The sequence below is a fragment of the Pristis pectinata genome, chromosome 38 (genome assembly GCF_009764475.1).
Source record: "Pristis pectinata isolate sPriPec2 chromosome 38, sPriPec2.1.pri, whole genome shotgun sequence".
Lineage (NCBI taxonomy): Eukaryota > Metazoa > Chordata > Chondrichthyes > Rhinopristiformes > Pristidae > Pristis > Pristis pectinata.
Window position 1 is genome coordinate 2,875,659 of NC_067441.1, and position 14,697 is coordinate 2,890,355.

The following is a 14,697-nucleotide window of genomic DNA, read 5'->3' on the forward strand; positions in this document are numbered from 1 at the left end:
ATAATGCAGAAAGAGAGAATTCATGCAAGTCATCTCTGTAGCACTGGTCAGGTGAATGTACTGCCTTCATTCCACTGTTTTGAACTGCAACCACCAAGTGATGCTTAATATTAACTCAACTCTACGAAAAGGGCATTCTCCAGTCTTGGCCTCTACAGTCACTGCTGCAGTGGGATAAACTTAACTGTTTAGCTCAGAAGTAGATAATGAAAATAATTCACAAGACTGTGAAAAGACCCTGACAGAAGCCCGCACAATGGGCCAAGGGATGTGTTGTAATTGATGCCATCATTCAACTCAGCAGCTCCAGTGTTTTCTGCTATAAACCTAAGCCTCTTCTCCTTTCCATCACACCCACCACATTCTCCCTCAGGTGCTTACTGTTTTCCCCATTAACTACAAGTCACAATAAATGACACTGGAGAGTACCGTGTAGGATACCTGAACTTCACCCAAAAAAGTCAATAGGCTGGGGCTGTTTTCTTTGGAACAGAAGCCCAAAGGGAGATTTTGTGTATAAAATTGAGGTGCAAATAATTAAGATATTTTTCTATTAATATTCAAAAACACTGAACAGTTTCAAAGTAATCTGAAGAATTACAGCAAGGTAAGAAAGAATTTGCACCCTTAAGTTGGCAGGATTTGGAACACCTTGACCAAAATTAGTAGAGGCAGAAGCACTCACTGTATTTAAAACATCACAGTGGTTCACAGAAGAGCTGTGAACCAGAGGTGCAGTTAGACTTTAGGTTGGGCTCAATTGATAGACCGAATAGCCTTGCACTGAGATTTTATTTATGGATCTATGAGCCCAAGTACCAGGTCAAGTATAAGGAGAGGCCACACGAAATCTTACCTCTTAACATGCACCTTATTGACTGCATCTGAAATTGGAAAGAAAAGCATTAATTTTTGTTAAATTAAAGAAACATGCAAATGATACAGGGAGAATAACAACACAAATCCTATCCCTGAACAACAACCTGCAGTTACTGATCATACACAAAGAAATAAAGTCCAATTGAACTACAATAGTTGTTCACATTGAAAAATGCTTTGACACTGTTGGAAAATTGCCAGATCAGGCAAAAAAAAACTCACCATTTGAGATTGATGCTCAACTTTTTCTTACATCAATTTGTCACTCAGGACTTTGAATTCACAGGCACCAACTAATGCTTTGCAAAAGCTGACCTTGTACAGGCATGGGTGTATGCTGTAAAAAGTTAAGCCACCGATTGCAGCCAACTCTTGCATCTGTTTTGCCTCTCAAACACCAGACAGGCTCTATTGACTCGATGCACGTAGAGCAAGACCCACTTTCAAATCACATGCCACTCAGAAAGAAAGAAATCCCCATGCACAGTTTCTTATTTAAAAGTTAGTTTATCTCTCATCTCAGAAACGTAGAGATCATAATCACGGACTTCATAACAGGTCTGTGAAAGGTGTTCATCATGGAGAGAGAGAGAGAGGGCGCGCATCGTTAAGCATGGGAGAAAAATAAACCCATCGGGTGAAAGTTGGAAGGCAGCACATTGTATTTAGGGGCTGATTAGCAGGAAGGAGGCGGCGGAGGGGGCGGATGGCAGCGGATTGCCCAGCAGCAAGGAACCACTTACCTTCACCGATCACCACAAAATGACCGACCTGCCCGCCAGTCAGGCCTTTTATACCCCGCCCCACCTCCGTGCATTCTGGGTAACCGTCCTCGTCCGGCTCCGCGAATATATTTTCTAATTTAACATGGAACGCACCTTTATACCATCTCCGTCCCTCCACGGCAATGACAGTGAAAAATATACTTCGTCCCCACTGTAAAATCTGTGAAGAAGGCGATTTAAAATTCTTCACTTCCGGTTGACGGTTTTTTTTTTGGCGCGCTTTTGCAGGGCCTCTAGGGTTGGAAGGGAGCGCGGGCGAAGGGATACCCTGGGGTTTGGTGCAGTCAATGCAAAGGTTTTGTTGGGGGAAGGACTGCAGTCTAAGGTCCTGCTGCTGTTTGATCTTGAGGGGCAGAGCCTCTCAAATGCACCAAGGTTTGGTATTGGTTTATTATTATCACTTGTACCGATGTACAGTGAAAAACTTGTCTTGCAAACCGATCATTACACAGCGCAGTTACATTGGGTTAGTACAGGGTGCATTGATGTAGTACAGGTAAAAACAATAACAGTACAGAGTAAAGTGTCACAGCTACAGAGAAAGTGCAGTGCAATAAGGTGCAAGGTCACAACAAGGTAGATCATGAGGTCTTAGTCCATCTCACTGTATAAGGGAATCGTTTAATAGTCCTATCACAGTGGGGTAGAAGCTGTCCTCAAGTCTGGTGGTACTTGCCCTCAGGCTCCTGTATCTTCTACCTGATGGAAGAGAAGAGAGAATGACCCAGGTGAGTGGGGTCTTTGATTGTGCTGGCTGCTTCACCGAGAGGTAAAAGACAGAGTCCAAGGAGGGGAGGCTGGTGTCCGTGAAGCGCTGGGCTGCCTCCACAACTCTCTGCAGTTTCTTGCGGTCCCGGGCAGAGCAGTTGCCGTACCAAGCCGTGATACATCCAGATAGGATGCTTTCTATGGTGCATCAGTAAAAGTTGGTGAGAATCAAAGGGGACAAACCAAATTTCTTTAGCCTCCTGAGGAAGTAGAGGCTTTCTTGGCCGTGGCATCTACATGATTTGACCAGGACAGGCTGTTGGTGATGGTGTAGTCAATGGGAAGGACAGCAATCTAAGGTCTTGCTGCTGTTATAGAAACATAGAAAACCTACAGCACAAATCAGGCCCTTCGGACCACAAAGCTGTGCCAAACATGTCCCTACCTTAGAGATTACTGGGCTTACCTATAGCCCTTTATTTTTCTAAGCTCCGTGTACCTCAGAAGGTGTACCTATTACAGTGCCAGCGACCCAGGTTCAATTCCTGCTGCCGCCTGTAAGGAGCTTGTACATTCTCCCCGTGTCTGCATGGGTTTCCTCCAGGTGCTCTGATTTCCTCCCACATTCCAAAGATGTACACCCGTGGGTGCTGTGGGCATGCTATGTTGGCACTGCAAGAGTGACGGCACTTGCGGGCTGCCCCCAGCATATTCTTAGCAACGCAAAAAGATGTATTTCATTGTGTATTTTGATGTACATGTGACTAATAAATAAATATCTTAAATAATAATCTGATCTTCTATTTTTCCTTCCAAACTGGATGACCTTGCATTTACCAACATCGTACTCCATTTACCAGACCCTTGCCCACTCACTTAACCTATCTATATCTCTCTGTAGACTCTTCGCATCCTCTGCTACATCTATTTCTTGGTTTATTGCCTGTGCCACTGTAATGTTATTATTTGGTGGCCTATAGACAACTCCCACCAATTATTTTTTCCCTTTACTATTCCTAAAGTCAGGCACAGTAGTGCAGCGGTTAGTGTAAACACTATTACAGCACTAGCGACCCGGATTCAATTCCAGCCACCATCTGTAAGGAGTTTGTACGTTCTCCTTGTGACTGCATGGGTTTCCTCTGGGTGCTCCCACATTCCAAAGACGTACGAGTTAGGAAGTTGTGGGTGTGCTATGTTGGCACTGGAACGTGGCAACACTTACGGGCTGCTCCCAGAACACTCTATGCAAAAAGATGCATTTCACTGTGTTTTGATGTACATGTGACTAATAAAGATGTCTTAGAAACATAGAAACCTACAGCACAATTCAGGTCCTTCGGCCCACAAAGCTGTGCCAAACATGTCCCTACCTTAGAGACCCACAGCCCTCTATTTTTCTCAGCTCCATGTACCTATCCAAAGGTCTCTTAAAAGACCCTATCGTATCCGCCTCCAACACCGTTACTGGTAGCCCATTCCACGCACTCACCACTCTCTGAGTAAAAAAACTTACCCCTTACATCTCCCCTATACCTACTCCCCAGCACCTTAAACCTGTGTCCTCTTGTGGCAACCATTTCAGCCCTGGGAAAAAGCCTCTGACTATCCACACGATCAATGCCTCTCATCATCTTATACACCTCTATCAGGTCCCCCCTCATCCTCCATCACGCCAAGGAGAAAAGGCCGAGTTCCCTCAACCTGCTTTCATAAGGCATGCTCCACAATCCAGGCAGCATCCTTGTAAATCTCCTCTGCCCCCTTTCTATGGCTTCCACATCCTTCCTGTAGTGAGGTGACCAGAACTGAGCACAGTATTCCAAGTGGGGTCTGATCAGGGTCCTATATAGCTGCAGCATTACCTCTCGGCTCCTAAATTCAATTCCACAGTTGATGAAGGACAGTACACCATATGCCTTCTTAACCACAGAGTCAACCTGTGCAGCTGCTTTGAGTGTCCTATGGACTCGGACCCCAAGATCCCACTGATCCTCCACACTGCCTAGAGTCCTACTATTAGTCCTACCCTTTACTCCAACTAAACGCCTTTCTAGTCTGTCTGTTCCTATCCCTCTCCAATTCTATCGTAAAGGAGATAGAATTATGATCACTATCTCCAAAATGCTCTCCCACTGAGAGATCTGACACCTGACCAGGTTTGTTTCCCAATACCAAATCAAGCACAGCCTCTCCTCTTGTAGGCTTATCTACATATTGTGTCAAGAATCCTTCCTGAACACACTTAACAAACTCCACCCCATCTAAACCCCTCACTGTATGGAGATGCCAATCGATATTTGGGAAATTAAAATCTCCCATCACAACAACTCTGTTATTATCACACCTTACTAGGATCTGCTTCCCTATCTGCTCCTCGATATCCCTGTTACTATTGGGCAGCCTATAAAAAAACACCCAGCACCATTATTGACCCCTTCCTGTTCCTAACCTCCACCCACAGAGACTCCGTAGACAGTCCCTCCATGACATCCACCTTTTCTGTAGCCGTGACACTATCTCTGATCAACAGTGGCACTCCCCCACCTCTGTTGCCTCCCTCCCTGTCCTTTCTGAAACATCTAAACCCGGCACTTGAAGTAACCATTCCTGTCCCTGAGCCATCCGAGTCTCTGTAATGGCCACCACATCGTAACTCCAAGTATTTATCCAAGCTCTAAGCTCATCCGCCTTGTTCACTATACTCCTTGCGTTAAAATAGACACACCTCAAACCATCTGTCTGAGCACGTCCCTTCTCTGTCACCTGCCTATCCTTCCTTTCGTACTGACTACAAGCTTTCTCTATTTGAGAGCCAAACACCTTTTCCCCAGCCTCTCCAGCTTGGATCCCACCCCCCAACAATCCTAGTTTAAACTCTCCCCAGTAGACTTAGCAAACCTCCCCGCCAGGATATCTTGTCTTATCTTGTCCTATCCAGAAGTCTCTTAAAAGACCATATCATATCCGCCCACCACCGTTGCCGGCAGCCCATTCCACACACTCACCACTTACCCCTGACATCTCCTCTATACCTACTCCCCAGCACCTTAAACCTGTGTCCTCCTGTGGCAACCATTTCAGCCTGAGGAAAAAGTCTCTGATTATCCACACGATCAATGCCCTCAGCATCTTATATGCCTCTATCAGATCACCCCTCATCCTCCGTTGCTCCAAGGAGAAAAGGCCGAGTTCACTCAACCTATTTTCATAAGGCAAACATGATACGCATAAATTACGTAAAATTACAACAACATAAATTATACATAACTTACACCACAAAATAAACATGACGACACTTGTGCAAGTTGAGAGAGAAAAAGAATATACTCTGAGGTAGTGTTGGGGTTTTTCAGGTGGGTTCTAGACCCTGATGGCAGTGGGGAAGAAGCTGTTGTTGAACCGTGAGGTGTGGGTCTTCAGGCTCCTGTACCTCCTGCCTGATGGCAGCATCAAGAAGAGGGCATGGCCTGCGTGATGGAGGTCCATGATGATGGAGGTTGTCTTCCTGAGACATTGCCTCTTGTAGATGTTCTTCGATGGTGGGGAGAGCTGTACCCATGATGGAACTGGCTGAGTCCCACCGCTCTCTGCAGCCTCTTGCATCCCTGCGCGTTGGAGCCTCCACACCAGGTGGTGATGCAACCAGTCAAAATGCTTTCCACTGTACATCCGTAGAATTTTGTCAGTCTTCGATGACCTGCCGAATCTCCTTAAACTACTATGAAAGTAGAGACGTTGTCATGCCTTCTTCAATCCTGGAACTCCCTATACCCAACAGCACTGTGGGAGCATTTTCATCACACATTTAGTGGTTCAGTAATGTAGTCCACCAACAGCCTCACCACTTGGGATGGACAAGAAATTTTTCCCTTTCCGGTAATGCTTATATCCCAGAAAATGATCCTGGGCCCAACACATCCATGCAACCACAAAGAAGGAACGCCAGAGGCTCTACATTCATTAGAACTTTGAGGAGATTTGGTATTTCACCAAAGACTCTTACAAATTTCTATTGATGTACAGTGGAGAGCATTCTGACTGGTTGCATCACAGCCTCCAATGCGCAGGATTGCAAGAGGCTGCATAGGGTTGTAGACTCAGCCAGCTCCATCACGGGCACAACCCTCCCCACCATCGAGGACATCTTCAAGAGGCAATGCCTCAAGAAGGTGGCATCCATCACTAAGGACCCTCACCATCCGGGACATGCCCTCTTCTCGTTACTACCATCAGGGAGGAGGCACAGGAGCCTGAAGACCCACACTCAGTGATTCAGGAACAGCTTCTTCCCCTCCGCCATCAGATTTTTGAATAGTCCATGAACCCATGAAAAATACGATTCCTTTTTTTTGCACTATTTATTTATTTTGTAATTTATAGTGATTTTTATGTCTGTACTGTACTGCTGCCACAAAACAACAACTTTCACGTCATATAAGTCAGTTATAATAAATCTGATTATGATTTAAAAGAAATTAAATTCACCAAGCATGGTAATTGAACTCCAGATCAGATATCCAGATATTTAATCATTTTACTGTCATACCCTTTTCTTTGAATTGTGGGTACTCTCACCATCAGCTTGAGAACACGAAGGAATGGATGAATTTAACAGAGAGTAATAGTGAGACCAGTTGGTGGAGATGTTGCATCAACAATTAGCAGAATTACAGAGAACCAGGAAATGGCAGAAGACAACATGATTGTTCTGTGGCCATTTCTTCAAGACCATCCTTTCTGAATTAGAGGGTTGGGTTCCAGCCAGAATATTGTGGCCACTTTGGCCCAACAGCAGTGCTGAGGATTCGGCGCCGAGATTTTCTGTTAGGTTACCACAGCTCCCCCACCAATTTATTTTGGGTGTGGTAACATTAGGAGGCAGGGAAGGGGACGTGAATAAACAGTATTTATTCATTTTTTATAGTTAGAGTGGAGAAAGGGTGGGGTTGAGTGTATGGAGACTGAAGGGAAAAAGCAAGTCATTCTGAAGAAGGCCACATCCAAAATTAGTTTCAGGTTCAAGAACAGCTTCTATCCCACTGTTATAAGACTACTGAATAATACAATAGACTGTTGACCTCACAATCTACCTCATCGTGACCCTATCACCTTATTGTCTGCCTGCACTGCACTTTCTCTATTACTCTAACACTTTATTCTTCACTCTGTTATTGCTTTTCCCTTGTACTACCTCGATGTACTAATGTGATGAATTGATCTGTACAGATGGAATGCAAAACAAAGTTTTTCACTGCTCCTCGGTACATGTGACAATAATGAACCAATTTAGCAATTAGTTTTAGATGGTGCAGGAGATAATTTTACTACATTGGTTCTCAGGATATGGGGACTAAAAGATCTGGGGATGTTTTCCTTGGAGCAGAGGACGTTAAAGGAAGATTTAATCAGGGCATTCAAAACGATGAGGGGCGGTTCTTGATTGAGTAAGAGAACCTATTTCTGGAGTCAGGAGGGTCGGAGACCAGGGGGACATGGAGTGAAGGCGATCGGCAAAAGAACTAGAGGGGAGAGGAGGGGAATGTTTGCCCGCAGTGAGTTTTTGTGATTGGGGGTGCACTGTCTGAAAGGAAGTGGATTCAACAGGGACTTCCAAAAGGGAAGTTGGAGAAATAATGAAAGGGATTAAAATTACAGGGAGAGAGCAAGGGGAATGGGGGTCTTTAAAGGACCTGGCACAATCTCAGTGTCAGGTGAAGAGGGAATCAACCCTATCCAAATTGTCATTTTGCAGAAATTGCAGAATCTGCAACATTAAAGAGCCCACTTCCGTGCTGTCTAACACGAGGGGACATAATTTTAAGGTGATTGGAAGAAGGCGTGGGGGCAGATACATTAGGGACATTTAAGAGACTCTTAGACATATGAGCGATAGAAAAATAGGGGTCTATGTGGGAGGGAAGGGTTAGATAGATCTTAGAGCAGGATAAAATGTTGGCACAACATTGTGGGCCTAAGGGCCTGTACTGTGCTGTAGTGTTCTATGTTCTATTTAGCCTCCGCTGGGATGTTCTTAGACTAGGCTGTCAGTGCTGTATGCCATGCCACTCACTGATCCCCCTTCTGTTCTGGATGCTCAGTGAAGAAAGGAGAGAGGCAACAGGATCCAAGGGCACAGCCTCAGAACGAAAAGGACGTCCCTTTAGAACTGAGATGAGGAGGAATTTCTTTAGCCAGAGGTTGGTGAATCTGTGGAGGCCAAGTCACTGGGTATATTTAAAGCAGAGGTTGATAAGTTCTTGATTAGTAAGGGTGTCAAAGGTTACAGGGAGAAGGCAGGTGAATGGGGTTGAGGGGGAAAAATAAATCAGCCATGGTCGAATGGTGGAGCAGACTCGATGGGCTGAATGACCTAATTCTGCTCCTATGTCTTATGGTCTAATTGGATCTTGCCGCACCACTTGTCCTCTGCATAAAGACATTTTTGACCATGTCCAGCAGGCAGTGGTCGGTGTGGAATATCCTGGAGGCCCTGTGAGAGAAGGACACGGTGCATCCTGTGGGATGGTTTCCCCGAACAGACTGTCAAAGTCGTTTGGCGGAATGCCTCATCGCCAGAACTCACAGCCAAGCACCAAGACCTTGCTTGACTGTCAATGAGTAGTGCCCTCCCTGTCAGATCTTCCCTGCACAGCTGGAGTCTCACTTCCAACTCGTGCTGTCCCGGAGAGGGCTGCGGTGCGGGTGAGACAATCACCTGCCTCCTCGTGGACTGTGTCGGAGAAGAAGGTGGGGGAAAGGCAGCAGCTGCATAATAGGGACTCTGTGATCTATGGGTTATTCCCAGGGACAGACATCAATTGCCACTGGAATATGATCAACTCAAGGAAAGATGAATTTTGGTCTGCCCTAAAAGCATTGGTTTTGTGGTGTAAGGAGATGTTCACATGCAATAGTTGCTGACTGGCACATTCCAAGGCTGGGGAGCATATGCTGAGGCATGCACTGAAACCTGATGCAGCCACTGCAAAGGCTCTGTGGGGAAGGACCAGGGTCTAGGGTGCCACAGACACTGAGAGACTGAACCCTGCATAACAGCCTCTCAAGTGCTTCAAAAATGCATTGTTTAGGGAGGAAACATGAGTGGCTTTGATGCATTGTAAAAGAATGTGTTGAATTGGTGGTACAATGTATGTAGAGAAAGATATGTACTGATTGTACTTACAGTGTCTATATTATGGATAAAGTATATTTTTGAAATTAAAAAAAGCAACAACCACTCTAACTCGAGACTGCTAGTGCCATGTGGAGACCCAAGAGACTGCAGATGCCGGAATCTGGAGCAACACACGAAGTGCTGGAGGAACTCAACAAATCAGACGGCATCTATGGAGGGAAATGGACAGTCGACATTCCGGAGAGTCAACTGTCCATTTCCCTCCACAGATGCTGCCTGATCTGCTGGGTTCCTCCAGCGCTTTGTGTGTTGCTGTCAGTGCGATGTGCTCACTCCCTACTCCTGGCTGATAGAAGGTGATGGCTTCCCTCAGAAGCCATGTTTAATTAGTGTAATTAGGAGCAGGTAAATGTTTGTGGTTCAAGCTCCTTTGCCCCCAGCAGAAACAAAATTGCCTCTTGCCTTTAGCTATTTTCTGAGGTTAATGAAAAATTGATATAACTTTCTTTTACGGTAGTGTAGCAGTTAGCGTAATGCTTTACAGCGCCAGTGACCCGGGTTCAATTCCGGCCGCCGTCTGTAAGGAGCTTGTACGTTCTCCCCGTGTCTGCGTGGGTTTCCTCCGGGTGCTCCGGTTTCCTCCCACATTCCAAAGACGTACGGGTTAGGAAGTTGTGGGCATGCTATGTTGGCGCCGGAAGCGTGGCGACACTTGCGGGCTGCCCCCAGAACACTCTACGCAAAAGATGCATTTCACTATGTGTTCGATGTACATGTGACTAATAAAGATATCTTCTCTGAAACTTTTTGTTCACCTCGGAATTTAGGAAGGCCCTTAGGAATTGCATAAATAGCTGGACAGGAAAAATGTTACAGGGCTATGGGGAAAGAGTACAGAGAGTGGGACTAATTGAAGGGTTATTTGAGAGCCAGAATAAGCACCATAGGCTGAATAGCCTCCTTCTGGCTGTAGGTGTCTGACCCAGTAGGTGGAGTATAATGCAGCAATTGTAGTAAGACTCAGAGAGCAGAGGTTGGGTTGTGAGTCACAGCTACCACAAATGACTCACCACAAGCAGTACTTTGGTTGCATCTGTCATTATTCATTCTAAAATAAGCAGGCGAGGAACTAATGGAGTTTATTCATCACAAGCTTCTGTGAATTTACACCATCTATTTAATAGGTTTAATTCGACACTATCGCAAACAAATACCATATCAGGATACGAAAACTAAGTGCTCTAAAGTCAACGTGTAACTTCGTCATTGGACTCAACACGTGAGTTTAATAAGATGTCAGATGTGACTCCTTAGGTAACACTCCTGCCTATGGGACAACAAGTCATATGATGTAGATCTACTTTGGAAACTAGAGCACAATATCCAGCACAGTGCAGTATTGCAGGAACGAAACATTCACTCAGTGCTGCCCCTTATACGATGAGATGGACTGTGACCTCACGATCTACCTTGTTGTGACCTTGCACCCTATTGCAATGCACTTTCTCTGTAGCTGTGACACTTTGTACTGTTGTTGTTTTTACCTGTGCATCAATGCACTCTGTACTAACCCAATGGAATTGCACTGTGTAATGAATTGATCTTACGATCGGTATGCAAGAGAAGTTTTTCACTGTACCTCGGTACAAGTGTCAATAATAAACCAATACCAATACCTGGAGCACTGTATATAGTTCTGGTCTTATTTAAGAAAGGATGTAGCTGCCATAGAGGAAGACAGCAAAGATTCACTGGACTGGTTCTGGAGATGGCAGATGTGATAGAACAGACCAGGACTTGTTTCTAGAGAATTTAATTGGTAATTGGTTTATTATTGTCACATGTACTGAGGCAGAGAAAATGAGATTGGGATAGGGTTGCTGTGGGGGATAAGCTGTAGATGAAGTCATCTGGTTGACAGGTTAATGAGGACAATTAAAAAGATAACACAAACAAAGGAACATAAATCAGCAAAATGCAGAGCTGTTGGAAATGCCTTCCTAGTGCTTAACAAAATGCTGGAAACACTCAGCAGGTCAGGTAGAATCAGGAGGAACATAATTAATGTTTCAGGGTTAAGACAGAAATAACATCTTGGACAGTGAAGTTTTTTTCTGGAGCTCCTTAACAACATGAAATGGCAATTTCAACTGGTAAATTGGTTTATTATTGTCACACGTACCGAGGTACAGTGAAAAACTTTGTTTTTGCGTGCCATCCATACAGATCATTCCATCACATCAGTACAAGGGAAAAGCAGAACAGAATGCAGAATTTGATGTTAGAATGAGAGATCTCACTGAAACAAACAAAATTCTAAACCAGACTAGATGGAGGGAAGATGTTCCTCTTGGCTGAGGAGTCTAGGGAGGTCAGAATTTATGACTGAGGGCGAGGAATTTCATTGCGGGTTGATGAACCTTGGGAATTCTCTACTTTGGAAGCTCAGTCATCGTGTTCATTCAAAACAGAGATCAATAAACTTCTGGATATTAAGGGACTCGTGGGATAGTGCTGGGAAGTGGCACTGAGGTAGAAGATTAGTCATGATCTTAATGAATGGCAAGCTCAAAGGACTGGATGGCTGATTCCTGCTCCTACATCTGATATTCTCACTATTCTCAATAATATCCTGTTATTCTCACTGGAGCGTAGGAGGCTGAGGGGTGAGCTTATAGAAATTTGTAAAATCATGAGGGGCACAGATAGGGTAGGTAGTCATAGTCTTTTTCCTGGGGGGGGGGGAATGAGTCTAAAACTAGAGGTCATAGGTTTAAGGTGAGAGGGGAGAAATTTAACAGAGATCTGAGGGGTAAGTTTTTCCACTCAGAGGGTGGTGGTGACATGGATTTAGCTGCATGAGGAGGTGGTAGGAGGCAGATACAATAACGATGTTTAAATGGCATTTGGACAGGCACTTGGATAGGAAGGGAGAGGGATATGGGCCTGGAGAAACAGAGGACTGCAGATGCTGGAATCTAGATGAAAAACACGATGATGCTGGAGGAACTCAGGAGGCCAGGCAGCATCCATGGAGAAAAGCAGGCAGTCAACGTTTTGGGTGAGGACCCTTCTTCAGGACTGAAGATAGGAAAAGGGGAAGCCCAATATATAGGAGGGAAAAGCAGAGCAGTGACAGGTGGACAAAAGAGGGGAGGCAGGGGTGAGCACAAGGTGGTGATGGGTAGATGCAGGTAAGAGATAGTGATAGGCAGTACAGGGGAGGAGGGGAGAGCAGATCCACCGGGGGATGGGTCAAAGGTAAGGAGGAAAAAAGGGGGGGAGAGGGGAAGAAAACAAGAGAGGGGCTAGGAAAGGGAAAAGAAGAGGCATGGTTGGGGGTGGGTGTGGGGATTACTTATCTCCATCTCCAACGGGACCCCACCACCAAGCATATCTTCCCTTCCCCATCCCTTTCTGCCTTTCGCAGGGACTGCTCTCTCCGTGACTCCCTAGTTCACTCCTTCCCCTCTCCCCCCACCCTCCCCACCCATCCCGCTCCCACCCCGGTAACTTTCCACTGCCCTCACCATAGGTGCAACATCTGCCCCTACATCATCCAGAGACCAAAACAGTCCTTTCAGATGAGAGAGAAATTTACCTGCACCTCCCTTGATATCATCTACTGCATTCAGTGCTCCAAGTGTGGCCTCCTCTACATTGGCGAGACCAAATGCAGACCAGGTGACCGTTTCGCAGAACACCTGCGCTTCGTCCATAACCGCGATCTGCATCTCCCTGTTGCCAGTCACTTCAACTCCCCCTCCCACACTATCACTGATATGTCAGTCCTCGGCCTCCTCCACTGCCGGGAGAATTCCAAGTGCAAACTGGAGGAACAGCACCTCATTTTCCGTCTTGGAACCTTGCAGCCTAACGGCATGAACATTGAATTCTTCCACTTTGTAATCGCTGCACCACCACCGCCACCCCCCCCCACCCCCAACCATGCCTCTTCTTTTCTTCCCTTTCCTAGCCTACCTCTCTTTTTTCTACCCTCCTTTCCTTTCGCAAGATCACAAGACAAAGGAGCAGAAGCAGGCCATTCGGCCCATCAAGTCTGCTCCATGAACTAAACTAAACTATTCCTATCGAGCCCCAATTCCCGGCCTTTTCCCCATACCCCTTGATACCCTGACAAATTAGATACCTATCAATCTCCTCCTTAAATACCCCCAATGATCGGGCCTCCACAGCTGTATGTGGCAAAGAATTCCATAAATCTACGAACCTCTGGCTAAAGAAATTTCTCCTCATTTCTGTTCTAAACGGGTACCCTCTAATTCTGAGACTGTGCCCTCTAGTCCTGGACTCACCCACCTAGGGAAACAGCCTAGCCACATCTACTCTGTTCAGTCCTTTCAACATTTGAAATGTTTCTATGAGGTCCCCTCTCATTCTTCTGTACTCCAGTGAGTACAATCCAAGAGCCGACAAACGCTCATCATATGTCAAGCCCTTTCATTCCGGGAATCATCCTTGTAAATCTTCTCTGAACCCTCTCCAACATCCAGTACATCCTTCCTAAGATAAGGGACCCAAAACTGCACACAGTATTCCAAATCAGGCCTCACCAGTGCCCATAGAGCCTCATCAACACTTTCCTTACTTTTATACGTTATACCTCTCGAAATGAATGCCAACATAGCATTCGCTTTTTTTACCGCCGATCCAACCTGGTGCCTTAACCTTTAGGGTATCCTGTACGAGGACCCCAAGTCCCTTTGCACTTCTGAATTTTCTCCCCATCTAGATAATAATTATGCCCGTTTATTTCTTCTACCAAGTGTACAACTGCACATTTCTCAACATTGAATCTCATCTGCCATTTTCACTTGCCCATGCTCCTAAACTAATCCCCCGGTGGATCTGCTCTCCCCTCCTCCCCCGCACCTGCCTATCACTATCTCTTACCTGTGTACTACCTATCACCACCTTGTGCCCACCCCGCCTCCCCTCTTTTGTCCACCTATCATCGCCCTGCTTTTCCCTCATATATTGGGCTTCTCCTTTTCCTATCTTCAGTCCTGAAGAAGGGTCCTCACCCGAAACGTTGACCACCTGATTTTCTCCACGGGTGCTGCCTGGCCTGCTGTGTTGTTTGAGGGATATGGGCCCTAAAGTGGGCAAATGGGATTAGCACAGATAGACAGCACGTTTGATATGGATGAGTTGGGTCGAAGGACC